This window comes from Nuphar pumila, chromosome 6 (genome assembly GCF_984573655.1).
Source record: "Nuphar pumila chromosome 6, dmNupPumi1.hap1.1, whole genome shotgun sequence".
Taxonomy (NCBI): domain Eukaryota; kingdom Viridiplantae; phylum Streptophyta; class Magnoliopsida; order Nymphaeales; family Nymphaeaceae; genus Nuphar; species Nuphar pumila.
Window position 1 is genome coordinate 87,454,412 of NC_143254.1, and position 19,681 is coordinate 87,474,092.

General features: G+C 36.4%; 1 pseudogene; it reads left to right on the forward strand.

Moving 5' to 3' along the window:
* The first annotated feature begins 2,144 nt into the window (after positions 1 to 2,144).
* LOC149835046 (glutamate receptor 2.1-like) lies at positions 2,145 to 17,933 on the forward strand (annotated as a pseudogene).
* The last annotated feature ends 1,748 nt before the right edge of the window (positions 17,934 to 19,681 follow it).

Genomic DNA, 19,681 nt, shown 5'->3' on the forward strand with positions numbered 1-19,681 from the left:
CGTCATTCAGCCATTTACTTTGTTGTATTAGATTAGGTGGATTGCATATAATTTATTTCATTATGTTTTGTTTATAAATACTAACATTGTGGTTCTCTTTTGTAGGATGCTGGCGATGGTCAACGTAGAGGGGCTGATAGAGGCATAGAGGAAAAGGCAGATCGAGAAAATGAAGAGGATGATGCCCAAAATCTTGGCGACGATTAAATTTTTTCATTTAATTTGTTTGACAAACTTGTAACTAATTATAACTTTATAAGGACTGTACTTGGTAGTTAAAGTTTGCTTAACTTAGCATTTCTGTTTAATTTATATGCATTTTTTTGTATTATTTTTTTATAAGCAGGATATATGAATTGTACGAGAAATTTTTCTCGAGTTTCAAAATATTAAAAAATAAAAAAAAAAATTTATTACAAGTTAGCGATGGAGTAGCGATGTATATTATTCGTCGCTACTCCGTCGCCAATTTGAAACAGTCGTCGGTTTGCAGTGGACTTTAAGCCATTGCTAATGTCCGTCGCCAAATTAGCGACGGATACTCATTCATCGATAAATGGTAGCGACAGAAATAACAACAGATTAAATTTCGTCGCTTAACCAAATTAGTCTCCATTTAACGATGAATTTACAACGTACATAATCCGTTGCTAAGCCATCGCAACATAGCGATGGATTGGCGATAGAAAAATTCTGTTGCAATTTAGCGACTAGGGTTATGCAACGGATGCTATCCATCGCTAGTCCGTCGCAGAATCCGTCGCAAAGATGTACAATGACAGACTAGCAACGGATAGCATCCGTAGCCAATACACATTTTTCTTGTAGTGAAAGGAAGATGAGAAGTGACAGAAAAGATAGCCTCAAAGATAAGAGTCCAGCGACGGCCCACAATGGTGGTGCCCTTCGACCGACAGGGGGTGTCAACAACGACGCGGCTCAGGCGAGGCCGTAGACGGGGAAGTGAAGAGGAAGGAGAAGTCACGGGGAGGGCGGCTGCGTACAGTGAAAGAGGGAAAAGTGCGAGGTCTCTAGAGCGAACTGTCGGATGGTGGGTCATCAGAGAGCGGGGGTGAAGAAGGCAAGCAACGGGGGTGGTCTGCGGAAGAGGGGAGAGAGAGAGAGCAGGGGGAGAATATAATTTCATGCCCTAGATGGCCCGTTTTACATCGTAAAGTAGCGACAACAAAATTTTGTCGTGCATCCGTCGTGAAGTTGCAACGGAGTTTGAGATGAAATATTTTCATCGCTAATTAACGATGGATTTTAAGACAAAATTTTTTCGTCACTAATTCTGCAACTAATTCCAATTTTAGGGACGACTAGTTTTCTCTAGCTAATCCATCGCAAATTGGCGATAGATTATTTCTGTCACAAATTTTTGTTGCTAATTAACGTTTTTCTTGTAGTGATCATTTAATTTACTTGTAACAGTCAGCTTCTTCTGACACATACCTTAGTTTTGTAGAGATGGTCATATATCCAATTGATGCACATAGAGTTGTGAATGGGTCAGATCTGTGTCGCAACTTGACCTGAACACAAAACCCATGGATATGGACCAAAAAAATGTGGATCAATGTACCATTTTGTGACAACCGAAACCAAAACTAAATGATTTACATGACTGACCTCTCAATCAGTGAGCCAAACGCCCAAAACTACATTGTTTAAGGGTTTTTTTATGGAGTTGACATTTACTTTGTCAATGAGCTACTTACATTGACTTGGTCAATATGACCTTATTTTCATTCTCAAAATTCAACTCTAATCCTTTCATACCGTTGGCAAATTCAACCATTTTTTTGGCTTAGCGAAAGGATGACTCGAGTGAAGAAGAAGTGTAGGGGGATGCGGAAGCCTCAGATCGATTAAGACCGAGTTTGCAGATGAGGTCAGGTGAAAGGCCCATCTTCGCCCACCTTGAAGTCCGATGTGAGTGCCTCAAAACTTGTGATCTAACATAAGGCTCAAGAATAAAAATGATCTCCAACCAAACTTCATCCGCCTTCTTCACCCTTCTCATCTTTCTTCTCCACCTTTGTCTATCCCATGTCTTAAACCAGTCTGCAATCCCAATAAACATCGGCTTGATCCTCGACTTTAGTTCATTGAACACCATGATGAGCAACTCGTGTATAACCATGGCTCTAGACACTTCTACAAAACTCATAACCACACCAGAAGGTTGGTTCTCCACACTCGCGACTCCCTGAATGACTCGCTTGGTGCAAAATCAGCAGGTATATAGAATTCCTCATGCTCTCTTCCTAATCGTTTAATTCATTCAGCCATGTTTCAGTTTCCCAGTCGCAGTAGAGATAGTGAGAACATTGCATATGTTGGTATGTCTTATAATAGGAGAAAAAGTTTCATAAAATTCAATTCCTTCTACCTGTGTAAATCCCCGGGCAATGATTCTAGCTTTCAACCTATCAAGTTGACCATTAGGCTAGAGTTTGGTCTTGAAAACCCACTTAGATCCAAGGACATTCATGTTTGGTTCTTTTTTCACAAGTTTCTAAGTTTGATTATCCGTGAGTGCTAGAATTTCTTCATTCATGGCCTGTTTCCAACCTGGGTGAGAAAGATCACTATGAATGGTTTTGGGCTCGACAGGGATTTCATCATAAGGTTGATGAAGTCCAGCATACTTGGGATTTGGCCTATAAATTCCACTCATGGATCAAGTGACAATAGTTCGACCGACCTGATTAGGACTTTCAGTCAAATTGTCAGAGTTAACTTCAACGACATGCTTAATGGCTTCAAATTCATCTTGGCTTTGTTCAATGACAGGTTCATTCAGTCTGTGCTCATCATGGGGAGTAGGCTGTATAACTAGTTTGTCTCTAGATTTAGCAGGCAGATTATGGCAATGATCAGTATTGAATTCTACTGACCGGTTATGGAAAATCTGATTTGACTAAAATGTAGAATCATAATTCTGTTCTAAAGTGTCATTGATCTCCGTCTTAAATTCCCAATCTTCAAAAGAACATAAATCATTTTCAAATAAAGGTTTGGATATTGAATGACCAAACGACATCTCATGCTCAGCAAAAACAACATGTCATGAGATAAAAATGCATCCAGATTGTGGGTTCAAACACTTGTAGCCTTTGTGATAGATGTTGTACCCTAAAAAGACACACGGGACTGACTTGGGTTCAATTTTTTTTTTGTTGTACCCTCAAAGATAAGGGTAACAATGACACCCAAAGGTATGAAAAATAAAATATTTAGGTTATTTTTGAAAAAAATCATAAAAAGGGAGACTTCATCTTCAAAGAGCTGGACGATAGCCTATTTATGAGAAAGAAGGCTGTAGAAAAAGCTTCATACCAATATAACTTTTGCATTTTGGCATGAAATAGCATGGTCAAGCCGAGTTCTGTTATGTTTCGGTGTTTATGCTCAGCAACACCATTTTGTTCTTGAGTTTTCGGGCAAGATAGTTGATGCTTGATGCCAAAACTATCAAGATAATTGACAAATTTTCAACTAGTGAATTCACTTCCCCCATCAGACTGAATTTTTTTTATCCTTTTGTCAAACTGATTTTTAACAAAAGCTTTAAAGTGCTGGAAGCAAGGAAAGAAATCTGATTTCCTCCTCAAGGGATAAATCCAAGTAAATCTTGACCAGTCATCAACGAAAATAACATAGAACTGATACCCTTCTTGAGTAGTAATCGGGGCAGATCCCCACAAGTTGGAATGAATTTTGTAAAGCAATTCAGGACTCTTAGTTTTATTATCATGAAAAGGAAGTCGACAAGCTTTGCCGAGTTGACAACTAGAACAAAAAAACTCTTTATTTTTCTTAGAAACATCAATAAGACCTTGAGACTGAAGAAGCCTAACTATACTTATTTGAGAGTGATCGAGCCTCCTATGCTACCGATCTTCACTGACATGTCTAAATCTGTTAGAAAAGAAGGCGACATGACTTTGATTCATAAGATAGAGTCCTCCTTGTTTAGTCCCGATTGCTATTATCCATTGTGTTTTCCTGTCCTTCAAGACACATCCAACAGAGGTAAATTCAAAAGAACAAGGAAGATCATCTGTTAGTTGACTAACTGAAATGAGATCTTTCTATAACTGAGGTACGTACAAAACATCTTGTTGAGAAACTCTGTTTTGATGTCACATAATATGATACACTGTCGTATTTGATTTTATATAATATGATAATATGTCCTCTTGAAAAATGTTATATTATGACTGAATATGTTTTGCCATACATCTAACGAGTATTTGATGCAAGGATATCTCACCCAAAAAGGATGGAGACTTCCTGTTCTTGTACAACTTTAGTGCAATCATACTCCTTGAAGAAAAAGCTTGATGAGCCATGCATTCCTAAAGTTCAAATGAAGAGATCGGCTACCTCAAGATGAAGACTTTTTTTCTTCTTTAGAGTCATATGTAACAGAACCTTCAGGAACATGCATATTGCATATTACATACTCATTCATAAAAACTATATCATAAAAGTATACGATAGTTTCAAAAAAGGTCCTTTTTGAAAACTAATAATTGTACCTTCTTACAACCAGTTATGAAAAAGATATTTTGTCATGTAATAATTGTACCTTACACTATATACAAGACAACATGAAAAAGAAATGTAGGAAAAAGACAAAAACATAAAATTGGCTACACAAAGAAAAACCAATATAATATATTTTTGAAAAGACTCTAGTTACCTTCTTTAAAGAAATGTTTTTAATATAAGAAGAAGACAAAAACATAAAATAGGCTACACAAAGAAAAACAAATATAATATATTTTTGAAAAGACTCTAGTTACCTTCTTTAAAGAAATGTTTTTAATATAAGAAGAAGACAAAAACATAAAATCGGCTACACAAAGAAATACAAATATAATATGTTTTTGAAAGGACTCTAGTTACCTTTTTACAAAACCATAGAATGTCGACTTACTTGAAGTTATCATTCTCTTTGTACAAAGCATTAAATACCTCCTGTAACAAATCCTTGTTAATATCCTTCTCAAAGAATGTCGACTTTCTTTTAGTCCTCATTCTCTCTGAAGACTTTAAAAAATACAACATAAAGAAAACACTTGACATGACTATGTACAAATATATATCTCAAAGCACTCAGTGTACTTACACTCATTTAAAGTAAAGAAGTACCTATGTACCTCAAATCATTAATTAGAATAAAGACAAAACTACAATCCAACGTTCAATGTACTATTGTAAGAAATAGACTTTTTACATAAAATGTGCATTACCTAAAATATTACAACGACTAGTGTACCATACATTTTACTTTTATGGAAAAAGGCATTCTTGAATTTCTCTAAAAGATGTTTTTGAAATGACATAACATTTCACATTTCAAAAAGGCTACGATTTCAAAATGTAACGACTACTTTTTTAAATCTATATAAACACACTCAAATAAACTATTCGACAAGAAAATGGAATAGACGTGTGAGCTTACAACGAGAAAAATTCCTATTCGATATTTGAAAAAGAGAGCCTTGAAAAAGAAAGAGAAAAAGAAAAGAAAGAAAAGAGAAAAAGTCAAGTCCAGCTCTTTGACAAAGAGCATCCTCTGAGTGACAAACAGAACATTCTGAGAATCCTTTATTCGTGCATTCATATCATTCTGAAGGTTCTATAGGAAGTATTGTAACTCTGTTATTCATTGTTTTCCTTCTTTGTTGAAAGAAGTAGACCTTTGTGAAAGAGGGTGTTGCCCTTCTCTGTTGAGAGAAGAAGACCTCTGTGAAAGAGGGTGTTGTCCTTCTCTGTTGAGGGAAGAAGACCTCTGTGGAAGAGGGTGTGCCCCTTCTCTGTTGAGAAAAGAAGACCTCTGAGGAAGAGGGTGTTGTACTATTTATCCGGTGACTCGGATGTTATAGTGGAAAGCTCAAGTGGTTTGCTTGGGGACTGGATGTAGGTCTGGGTACTGACCGAACCAGTATAAATTCTGTGTTTTATGTGTTGTGCCTTATTGCCTGATTGTTTTATTTTATCGATCTTTATCGTATTTCACTATTCACCCCCCCTCTAGTGGAATTTCATTTGGTATCAGAGCAGGTTTGTTGGTTTCGACGTAACAAGTCTTCCAGCATAAATGGCATCTACCTCCTATGCTCGTGATATTGAAGGTCAACACGCATCTCGTCTACCTTTCTTCAATAGCTCCAACTATGGATACTGGAAGTACAGAATGACTATATTTCTCAAATCCATAGACTTTGTTGTATGGAAAATTGTTGAGCATCCATACACATCTCCATCCGCAGACTATAGCTTATGGTCTGATGAAGAAAAGAAAATGGCAAACCTAAATGCAAAGGCTATGAATGCCTTATATTGTGCCATTGATCAGAACGAATTCAATAGAATATCTATATGTGAATCTGCATATGATATTTGGCATTCTTTGGAAGTTATTCATGAAGGAACCAACAAAGTGAAAGAAGCCAAAATCTCATCTCTTGTTAGAAAATATGAGTTGTTCAAAATGAACAAAGATGAACCCATCACAGAGATGTTTACCAGATTCACCAACATCACCAACGATCTGAAATCTCTGGGTGTAACATATTCCCAGACTGAAAAGGTGAAGAAAATCTTGAGATCTCTCACAACTGATTGGGAGAAAAAGACTACAGCTATTGAAGAAGCTCAAGATTTATCTAAGCTTACTTTGGACGACTTAATAGGCAATCTTATGGCCTATGAAGTCCACATGAAAGAAAGAAGGGAAGAAGACCAACCAATAAAGAAAACTTTGGCTTTCTCAGCTCTATCTGAGAATGAAGACTCAGATAAAGAATCTGAAATTGCGCTACTAACCAGAAAATTTCAGCGCTTCATGAGAAGGAACCGGCTTCCAAACAAGCACAAGGAAAGAAAAGATCCTAAGGAAGATCCCATGTGCTATCAGTGTAACAAGCCAGGTCACTTGAGACGTGACTGTCCCCTTCTCAAAAGAAAGTCCAAGACTGAGGAACCTAAGAATAGGTTCTTCAAGAAAAAGGCTCTGCATGCTTAATGGCATATTCAGAACCATCCAGCAGTGAAGAGTCAAGTGATGATGAAGCCGAAACTGCAAATATGTGCTTCATGGCAAACAAAAGTTCTGTAAGTGAAATCTCTATTTTTTCCTTTAAAGAACTTCTAGATGCTTTTCAAGAACTATTTGAAGAATCTAGAAAATTGAGTTTTAAAAATAAAGATTTAAAATCTGAAAATCTAAAGCTTTTCCAAAAGAATGAAAAACTCAGCAGTGAAAATTCTGAGTTGAAAAAGAAAAACCTTATGCTTATGTCTGAAATTTCTTCTACTAGCTCCAAAACTAAAAATCTGCAAGTAGAAATTTCAGAGCTAAAAAGTAAAACTGAGAACCTCATGAAAACGGTTTTCAAGTTTACTAAAGGTAAAGAGAACTTGGATAAACTCTTATCCTCTCAGAAAGTCTCTTTCTACAAGAATGGTATTGGCTACTCTCATTTCAACAAGCCTTCTTGTATGAATCAAAAGACCACGTTTGTGAAAAATTCGTCTGAACCAAATAAGGAGTATTATAATGTTAATTTTTTTAACTCCTCTAAGGTTGTAGACAAACCCAAATCCAAATGGATATGGGTTCCAAAGTCTAACAAAAAGGGACCCGATCGGGTACCAAAAAGAAATTTTACTTAATGATTTGCAGGCTCCAAACAAGAAGAACAGATGGATACTAGATAGTGGATGTTCAAAGCACATGACAGGACATCCAGACTTTTTTGTTGTTCTTCATCATAAAGAAGAAGGAACCGTCACCTTTGGAGATAACAACAAAGGTTTGATAATTGGCATTGGTAATATTGGTAACATAGATAAACCTCTTATCAAAGACGTTCTCCTTGTTAAAGGCTTAAAACATAACCTACTAAGTATCAGTCAAATGTGTGACACAGGTTATAATGTTAGCTTTAATCATGATGCGTGCCTCATAGCAGACACCAACGAAAACATCATCTTAAAAGGTATAAGAAAGAATAATATATATGAACTATACCTAGAAAACATCACAGAACATTGCCTTATAGCTAATAATGACTCTCAACATTTATGGCACATGAGAATGGGTCATGTAAATTCTAAGTACATGTCTAAATTAGCTAAAAATAAGTTAGTACGTGGGTTACCCAAAATATCTTTTAAAAATGATTACTTTTGTGATGCATGTCAATTAGGAAAATTGTCAAAATCATCTTTCAAATAAAAAAATATCATTTCAAGTAAAAGACCTTTAGAGCTTCTCCACCTGGAACTTTTTGGTCCTTCTAGAGTAGCTAGTCATAATCACAATAAATACGTTTTTGTTGTTATAGATGACTACTCAAGATTTACTTGGGTAATATTTTTGAAAAACAAAAGTGACACGTTTTGTCAATTTGAAATCTTATGTAAAAAATTACAAAATGAAAAATCTTGTTCTATTGTTAAAATCCGTAGTGACCATGGAGGAGAATTTGAAAATGAACTTTTTGAAAATTTTTGTAACTTGCATGGTATTTCTCATAACTTTGCCTTTCCTAGAGCTGCACCTCAAAATGGTGTAGTAGAAAGAAAGAATAGAACCCTTCAGGAATCTGCCAGGACTATGCTCCAACACAATAATCTTGCTAAATCTTTTTGGGCAGAAGCTGTTTATACTGCATGCTACATAACAAATAGAGTTCTCATTAGACCCTTATTAAATAAAACTCCATATGAACTATTCTATGACAGAACTCCAAGAATAGACTATTTCAAAGTCTTTGGTTGTAAATGCTTTATCCTAAACACAAAAGATAGCCTAGATAAATTTGATGCTAAATCTATTGAAGGCATATTTTTAGGATATTCAAGTCATAGTAAAGCATACAGGGTTTTCAATAAGCACTCTAAGTCTATTGAAGAATCTATGCATGTTAGTTTCTGTGAATCTATTGATCAATCTGTTCATAAGCAAACTAACGATGATGATATTGAAAGTACAGATTTATTTTTAGATAACACAGTTAAGTCTAATGAAGATGATCATCAAAGAACATTTGTCGATATCAAAGATCATCCTCAAAAGCATATTTTGGGAGACCTGACAAAGGGAGTTCAAACTAGAGCTCAGCTAGAACGAATTGCAAATATGGCATTCATTTCTCAACTTGAACCAAAGAAGATTGATGAAGCCATCATCGATGAGTTCTGGATGCTAGCCATGACTGAAGAACTGAATCAATTTCAAAGGAATGAAGTTTGGGATCTTGTACCTAGACCAAAGGATCATCCAATCATTGGGACAAGATGGATCTTCAGAAACAAGCTAGACGAAACATGTAATGTTATAAGAAACAAGGCCAAACTAGTAGCTCAAGGATACAACCAGGAGGAAGGTATTGATTTTGATGAAACATTTGCTCTTGTTGCTAGACTTGAATCTATTAGAATGTTTTTAGCATATGCAAGCTATATGAATTTCAAATTATATCAAATGGATGTTAAAAGTGCCTTTTTAAATGGTTTTATAAATGAAGAAGTTTATGTAAAACAACCTCCAGGATTTGAAAATGAACAATATCCAGATCATGTTTTCAAACTCAAACGTGCTTTGTATGGTTTAAAACAAGCACCTCGTGCTTGGTATGATAGACTTAAAACCTTCTTGTTAAAAACGGGTTTTTCTATAGGCAAAGCAGACTCTACATTATTTGTAAAAATAGTGAATGATCATACCCTAATTGTTCAGATATATGTAGACGATATCATCTTTGGATCATCTAACAGCACTCTTTGTGAAGAATTTTCTAAGTCCATGCAGAAAGAGTTTGAAATGAGTATGATGGGAGAACTCACCTACTTTCTTGGACTGCATATTAAGCAAACCAAGGATGGAGTTTTCATCAATCAATCTAAGTATGCTCGTGAACTTCTGAAGAGGTTCAACATGAACTCAACTGCTTCAAAATCTACTCCTATGAGCACTACTACTGTTTTGGACAAAGATGAAGATGGTAAGTCTGTTGATACAAAGGTATACCGAGGTATGATAGAATCACTTCTTTATTTAACTGCTAGTCGTCCAGATATTATGTTCAGTGTTTGCTTGTGTGCTAGATTTCAGTCAAATCCAAAAGAATCACATCTTAAAGCTGTAAAAAGAATAATGAGATATTTAAAAGACACAATTGATTTTGGATTATTCTATTCAAAATCCTCTACATTTGATCTAATCTCATACAACGATGCTGACTTTGCTGGAAGTAAATCTGATAGAAAAAGCACAAGTGGAACATGTCACATGATAGGGCACTCACTAGTTTCATGGTTCAGTAAGAAACAAAATTGTGTATCCTTATCAACCACTGAAGCTGAATACATTGCTGCTAGCCTAGCCTGTACACAAGTTATCTGGATGAAACAAACCTTAAAAGATTTTGGTCTAAATTTTGAAAATACAACTATTTTATGTGATAATACTAGTGCTATAAACTTATCTAAGAATCCTATTTTACACTCACGAACTAAGCACATTCAAATAAGACACTTCTTAAGAGAACAAGTCTTAAACAACATTATTAAACTCGAATTCATACCCACTAATCAACAGTTAGCAGACATATTCACTAAACCATTAAAACATGAAGACTTCACACGTATTAGAAGAGAACTAGGAATATGCAAACTAAGTGACTTGTAAATTAATCACACTTATTAAGAGTATTGCTTTTGATAAAATATTATTTTAAAAGTTTTTTTATTATCGATTTTTTTTGTTTTACTATTCAAAGTCAAACTATGTTTTCATATTTTCGTATACTCACAATACTCATAGAAATACATTCATCATAACACATTCTTTATGTCTTTCAACATGTCATCTTTCAAGTACACTCTCATAATGTCTTCTGGTCCTATCTCCTTTTACATATATCCATAAGAACCATTTACTTTAAGTAAAAAGCTATCATGACTTGGATCACATCACTCATTTCATTACACCTTTTATATCTTTTGTCTTTTTGTGACAACCTCTCATACAAAAAGCTAGCCGACCTCCAAACATGACTCCTCATTATTATTCTTAATAAATTATATTCATGTGATATATTTTCTTTTTTTTATGACCTCTTATCAATGTACGTATCTAAAATCTTAAGACCTCTTATGAAAAATTCAAAGTGATTATTATTTTTGTATCACCTCTTAAGTGGTTATATTTCACGTAAACTTTTACTATATCATCGGTTATTTCATAGCTTAAGTATAATCTATTATCATCCGGTCATCCTTCACATCTTTTATGAAATCATATTCTAAACAACTTGTCCTCTATTGTTTTTAATACTACTAGTACCACCTTTTTATTTCCTCTTTCTCTCTTTATCTCATATGAAGTGACTTTCCATCCGTGACCATGACTCTCTCTTATATTGTATATCTCTCTAAATTCGACTCATTAAAGTCTTGTCTTCAAGCAAAACTTTATTTATTCTAACTCTACTTTATGTCATATCTAAATCAAGTGAATGTTGTCCTTTACAACCTTTCTCTTTTCTCTACATATCCGTATCATCTTTTTATGTCTATTCACTCTCCTTTCACGCTTATCAATATATATACTTCTTAAATAAAAACTATTATTGCCTCTCACTCATACCCCATGGGTTGTCCTATTCTAAACTCTTCATTCACGAATTAAGAATACTTCCACATAAAGTAAAAAAGTTGCTTGTTTTATTAGGCCATTATTTTTAAAATCATTCACTCTTTTTAGTTCAACATGACACCCCATACTCTATTAATGGCTTCTCTCACTAGTCGATAAACTCACCCATAGTAAAATCTATATATACAAATTATTTCAAAACTATGTCCTTCTCAACCCAATATAATACACTATCTTCAAACATTGATTTGATTTGTCATTCACAAGTCTCTTAACTTACTACTCACGGATTTCCTTATTTGACTAAATTCTAAAAATCACTCACTTCCAATGTCATTCAAAACCTATCAAAATTATTTTCATTCTTCTATTTAATGGATTGGTTCATCACACACCAATTCCACTCGTATCTATCTATTCTCATACAAACTATTACCTACTTCAAACTCGCCCTTATTAGTCCTCCTTCGTCCTTACAAACTCTTGCAATGGCCTCTTCCTCCTCCAACAATGGGATTACTGCAGCAGATCTAAGGTATTCAGATTTGTTTCACGATTACAACTTACTATGCTCTCACCCCATTCATGAAGGAAAATTGGTTAACTTCGACGACTTCATGCTATTTGACTTAGACAACTATCTCCTTGAACTCAAACATCTACTCGGATCTTCATCCCAAGCTGCCTACTATCTTGAACTAGTTCGACTTTTCTATACAAACTTTTCCACTGATCATGAACAAACTACAATCACCACCAAAGTTTGCGGACAACTGATGATCTTTCCTTCTTCCTCACTAGGTAGAATTCTAAACCTACCTTCCACCGGGACAGACCTCAACACCATAGTACCAATCGAACGATCGGTACTTCGAAAAATTCTTCTCTGCACCAACTGCCCTGGCACATGAGGAATCTCCAACCTCATGCTCAATTACTTGCCCAGATTCTTCTCCACAACATCTATCCCAAGCTTCCCCGCAAGGGATTAGTTCCACGCAAAATCTCTCTCCTTATCTATGCAATTTTTTCTTCTACTCCGATAAACTGGTCATCCATTCTTTTCGACCTTTTTATTCGTTATAAAAAATTCAAGCCTCTTCTTTTCGGGTGTTTTATAACTCTCATCCTAAAATACTTCAAAGTACCCCTTCACAATGAAGTCATCTTCCGTCCCTCTCAGGTCCTCGATGCTACCACCTTCAATCTAAGGTCCCTGCACATGCCCGGTTCTGATGAAGAAGATCCAACATCCACCTTCAACTACTTCCCTGCTCTGATGGATGTCCAGCGCTCTCAGGATCGTATTCTTTGCCGTCAAGCCTCGTTGCAGCAAACTCTACGAACCCTCCAGTCGGATCAAGTCAATCGAACACATCAACATCCTCCATCTTCGGGATAAACTTATTTGTTTTGGTCTGTAATACTTTTAATTTTGGACTATAATATTTTTGGTCTGTAATAACTCTCTTTACTCTGATCCCTTCCTTTTTGTCTATGACAAAGGGGGAGAAAACCTGTCTCCATTATTGGAGAAATATTCTCTTTAAACATTTTTCAAATATTTTATCATATTATTATTTCTATGCATAATGTCTTTTTGACAGGGGGAGCATATTTTGTCATCATCAAAAAGGGGGAGAATGTTGAGAAACTCTGTTTTGATGTCACATAATATGATACACTGTCGTATTTGATTTTATATAATATGATAATATGTCCTCTTGAAAAATGTTATATTATGACTGAATATGTTTTGCCATACATCTAACGAGTATTTGATGCAAGGATATCTCACCCAAAAAGGATGGAGACTTCCTGTTCAAGTACAACTTTAGTGCAATCATACTTCTTGAAGAAAAAGCTTGATGAGTCATGCATTCCTAAAGTTCAAATGAAGAGATCGGCTACCTCAAGATGAAGACTTTTTTTCTTCTTTAGAGTCATATGTAACAGAACCTTCAGGAACATGCATATTGCATATTACATACTCATTCATAAAAACTATATCATAAAAGTATACGATAGTTTCAAAAAAGGTCCTTTTTGAAAACTAATAATTGTACCTTCTTACAACCCTTTATGAAAAAGATATTTTGTCATGTAATAATTGTACCTTACACTAAATACAAGACAACATGAAAAAGAAATGTAGGAAAAAGACAAAAACATAAAATCGGCTACACAAAGAAAAACCAATATAATATATTTTTGAAAAGACTCTAGTTACCTTCTTTAAAGAAATGTTTTTAATATAAGAAGAAGACAAAAACATAAAATCGGCTACACAAAGAAAAACAAATATAATATATTTTTGAAAAGACTCTAGTTACCTTCTTTAAAGAAATGTTTTTAATATAAGAAGAAGACAAAAACATAAAATCGGCTACACAAAGAAATACAAATATAATATGTTTTTAAAAGGACTCTAGTTACCTTTTTACAAAACCATAGAATGTCGACTTACTTGAAGTCATCATTCTCTTTGTACAAAGCATTAAATACCTCCTGTAACAAATCCTTGTTAATATCCTTCTTAAAGAATGTCGACTTTCTTTTAGTCCTCATTCTCTCTGAAGACTTTGAAAAATACAACATAAAGAAAACACTTGACATGACTATGTACAAATATATATCTCAAAGCACTCAGTGTACTTACACTCATTTAAAGTAAAGAAGTACCTATGTACCTCAAATCATTAATTAGAATAAAGACAAAACTACAATCCAACGTTCAATGTACTATTGTAAGAAATAGACTTTTTACATAAAATGTGTATTACCTAAAATATTACAACGACTAGTGTACCATACATTTTACTTTTATGGAAAAAGGCATTCTCGAATTTCTCTAAAAGATGTTTTTGAAATGACATAACATTTCACATTTCAAAAAGGCTACGATTTCAAAATGTAACGACTACTTTTTTAAATCTATATAAACACACTCAAATAAACTATTCGACAAGAAAATGGAATAGACGTGTGAGCTTACAACGAGAAAAATTCCTATTCGATATTTAAAAAAGAGAGCCTTGAAAAAGAAAGAGAAAAAGAAAAGAAAGAAAAGAGAAAAAGTCAAGTCCAGCTCTTTGACAAAGAGCATCCTCTGAGTGACAAACAGAACATTCTGAGAATCCTTCATTCGTGCATTCATATCATTCTGAAGGTTCTATAGAAAGTATTGTAACTCTTTTATTCACTGTTTTCCTTCTTTTTTGAAAGAAGTAGACCTCTGTGAAAGTGGGTGTTGCCCTTCTCTGTTGAGAGAAGAAGACCTCTGTGAAAGAGGGTATTGTCCTTCTCTGTTGAGGGAAGAAGACCTCTGTGGAAGAGGGTGTGCTCCTTCTCTGTTGAGAGAAGAAGACCTCTGAGGAAGAGGGTGTTGTACTATTTATCCGGTGACTCGGATGTTATAGTGGAAAGCTCAAGTGGTTTGCTTGGGGACTGGATGTAGGTCTGGGTACTGACCGAACCAGTATACATTCTGTGTTTTATGTGTTGTGCCTTATTGTCTGATTATTTTATTTTATCGATCTTTATCGTATTTCACTATTCACCCCCCCCTCTAGTGGAATTTCACATCTTTTAGAAAGAAACAACCTGATGAAGACTTAATTTTACTGTCTTAGATGTGCGTAATACACATTTTGTTTTCATTGCCTAGCATAACCAAGTATTTTCCTTTATAGGGTTTAAGATTAAAAAGCTTACCTGCATTTCCAGTCATATGCGAGGTGGCACTTGAGTCAGCAAACCATTCTCCATCTTGAGTTTCTTTAATAGTCGAGGCAGCTAAAGCTTGCTTCAGTACTGAAGCAGAGTACCGTGTGCTAGCTTCCACCACTGCTAAATTAACATGGATATCTTTTATCTTGCGCGATATTGGATTATTTATTTCAGACCCGCCCACTCTATTTTGTGACAATCTATTGGCTCTTTATCTCACTGTCAATTCCATGTTTCATAATCGCTCTAAGCATATAGAGCTTGATTATCATTTTGTGAGAGAAAAAGTGGCTCTTCGTCAATTAATTACTCGATTAGTTCTTTCTGCATTTTAAGTCGCTGACATCTTCACCAAATCTCTCACTCGGCCATACTTTGCAAATCTGTGACCCAAACTTGGTTTGTGGGATTCCTCCCAACCCAGGTAGAGGGGGCGCAACGAGGCAACAAATGATGTTACAATTGGTGCAAATGCTGTTCCAGCTGATTCAAATGAAGATAAGCTAGCAAATGCTGTTAGAGTCAATCTCGGTACAAATACAGCTCCAGATGAAGCGGTTACGTGAGATGACGATAGATCATGTTAGCTGTTACGTGAGATCCGTAACAGCCTTAACAACCTTAATCTGATTAGATCAAATGTATATCAAACTGTTGCATTTGTAAATTACTGTAACTACAAGAGTAAAAACACACATGTCCACGAATATATATATTCATGAATATAATCTGCAAAATATAATACAAGAGATATTCTGCAGAATCCCGAATCTTCTCTATTTTTGTTAAGGTGCCCATAATCTCCTTCACTGCAACCAGCCCTTCGCTAGCTGTTGTCGACCAGAACTCCTTACTTTGTTCGAACAGGGAAGAAGGATAATTCATCTCAGGTAGGTGCAATAGCAACCATTGTTAAGGCTTTTGGATGGAGAAAAGCAGTGCTGATCTACGAGGACTCCAGTTTCGGGCAATCTATCATTCCCTTTATCGCAGACACATTTCAGGCAATCGACGTCAAGGTACCCTACAGAAGCCTCGATCCTTTCTCCTTCTTGCAAAGATGAGTTCATCAGGCGAGAGCCATACAAGCTTAGTACAATGCAAACCAAGGCTTTTGTGGTGCACTTGCCTTCCTTTCTCGGCTCCAGGTTCGCTTGCCTTTCTTTCTCGGCTCCAGGTTCTTCATGCATGTGGCCGAGTTGGGTATGATAAGCAAAGGATATGTCTGCATCATCACAGAAGCCATGGGGAATCTATTGGGCAGCTTGGAGCCATCGGTTATTGAGTTAATGCAAGGTGTTTTAGGCGTTAAGACTTACATACCCAATTCCAAACTCTTGAATACATGACTTCACGTACAGATGGAGGTATAAGTTCAGGTTAGAGCATCCAGACGCCAGAGCTCAATGTCTTCGGCTTATGGGCTTATGACACCATCTGGGCATTAGCTTCTGCTGTAGAGAAAATCAATTCTACAAACCCAAACTTTGCTCATAAAGTAAATACCAATTCTACATGTTTGGGCACATCGGGGGTTTCATTGAATGGCCGCAGAACTGATGAGGACTAAACTCAGGGCTTGAGTGGTAACTTTGAGATTAAAGGGGGAGAATTACAGTCATCTGTATTTAGCATAATCAATGTGCATGTTTGGAAACGGAGAAAGAGAGATTGCATTTTGGAGACCAGAATTTGGACTCTCGCGAATGGCTAATGCACAGGGGTTGGGCAAGAACGCGAGCTATTCGGATTCTATGGATCGCCTTAGGCCTGTGATCATTTGGCCCGGAGAATCGAGGGCTGTTTCGAAAGGTTGGGTTATACCGACTAGTGGGAAGAAACTGCTAGTGGGTGTTCCACTGCCAAATTATTCGAACGAGTTCGTGGTTGTAGAAAGAAATGCAAAGAATAATAGGACGTCTGTGAAAGGGTTCTCCATAGATGTATTCAAACCATTGCCTTACGCTCTTCCATATGAATTCGATCCATATGAAAATTCTTGGGCTCGCAGGGCAGGGTCTTACTATAATGATCTCATCTACGAGGTCTTTCTTAAGGTTCGTTATTTCTCTTTTTTTTCCTTTTAGTTACTTAATTTAGGAAACTACTTTGTAGTGATCTTCCTAATCCTGCACAATGATTATAATTCAACTCTTGTTCTTGTTCTCATTGTTATATGGTGATAAAGCAGAAATACGATGCGGTGGTGGGTGATACAACCATCATAGCCAACAGATCCCACTATGTGGACTTCAGTACTCTGCCTTACACTGAGTCGGGGGTTTCAATGGTTGTGCCTGTCAAGGCCATTGTTGACGTCAACTTTTGAGTGTTCCTCAAGCCATTGACCATGGAGCTTTGGCTGACCATTGAAGCGTTCCTTGTGTTAGTAGGACTAGTTGTGTTGGCTCTTGAAAGCAGAGACAACCCCGATTTCAAGGGTCATTTGGATCACAAAATTGAAGTGGCATTGTGGTTCTCCTTCTCCACTATGGTGTTCGCTCACAGTAAGTCTTAATTTGCATGTAATTATTGTTAATTATAAACACCGAGCATGTGCATGAGTGGTAGTAATTCGGGAGTAAGACTAATTGAGTCATGTGATAGTAATAAAATAAAGCCAATCTTTAAGAAATCATCCAATTGAAATCATCCCGCAAGCCTGGGTTCAGGTCTGAGCTGAAATTAATAAAACTGATAGAGCTAGTAGATTGATATAATTAATGGATTCTTTCTTTTTTTTTTTAAAGGAAAAAAATAGCCTTACTTATATTTGGGATATTGAGGGGAGGGATATGTGGGTCAAATGTCTGGTATATACTGGGAGGGAATCAATTAAGTGTCTATTTGCATAACCATATCATGCTTGCCCCCAAAGGGGTTTGACGTCGTCGGATGGGCCTAGGCCGCTAGGAATCAATTAAGTTTCTATTTGCATAACCATATCATGCTTTTTTAGGCAAGCTGGGGTTAGGCAGACCCCCACCAGTTACACAAGGTACCATTGGGTTTTGAACTTGCAACGTCCCAACAAAAGGTGACGTACATTGACAGCTCCTACCAAACAAGCGGAGCATCCATTGGTCATAACCATACCATGCTTGCATGGGATGGGCACAGGCCGCTAGGCAGGCAGTCTAGGTTCAAATCTTATGGAGTTTTGCGCTGTCAAGACAGTAATCGTAAGTCTGGCATGCTGAGCCAGCACTGCTAAGTCTCTGATCCTGGGACCGGTTTCAGGCTTATCAAAGTCGACTAAACTTTAAATAATACAATATGATTTTTTAATTGATTCCCAACGACTTTCCCACATCTGAGTTCTCATATTAATATTAATATTCACATATTGACAGAACATAGCTGTGCCTCGATCGGTAGCTTTCAAATTGCAACTTACGCTTCTCAATCTCCACTATTAAGAAATAATATGTATAATTAGTTAATGAACTACTCGGGACGTGTCTAACTTCCAGGCGGGATCCTTGACAATCACATTTCACAAAAACAAAATGATGGTCCAGCTGACATACTTTCACATATCAGGGGTGCTGCTTTCACGATTAGGAGGATGACTACGAATTGAGTCGTCTTGCTCCGTGGAGTTGCCATCTCCATAAGGCATAGACCGTTCGCCAATACTCATTGGGCTTTGACAGTAGAATTGATACGTTTGGTTCCCTCTTCTCTCTCCATATCCTTAAAGGCACGGGAGTTGGGGTCTTTCTGATCAAGGTACCTAACCATGTCCAACAGTTTCTGCCACAAGCTTTTTACCTCCGAATCATTTAATGAAGAAGCCTCTCGAGCCTCTGTCTTCTTGTATTGGAGCAAGACAAAAAAGTAGGTGATAAGAGCCCCAAGTGAAGCTGTTCCAGTCATAAGGAAGAGGCCCCATAAGCTGAGAAGGGACAAACTGCTTGAGCTTGCTTGAGTTGTGGGATCTGGACATGCACTTCGATTGCTGATCCATCTTTTCTCTGTTTCCACCATTTTCGGCCCCTCGGTCACGTTCAAAATTGCTCGTGAAATGTCAGAAACCAATGGGGACCCTTTTGGGAATACCTGAAACAGATTAATACTGTGTGTGTTAGAGAGAGAGAGAGAGAGAGAGAGAGAGAGAGAGAGAGAGAGAGAGAAATTCAACATTCCCACCACTCATGAAGATCAACAAAATGTTGAACCCATGACTTGAACAAGAGCAAAAGCCAAAACAAATAAAAGAAAGCAGAAGAGAAAGAGAACACCAGACAGACAAAACGGGCTCAG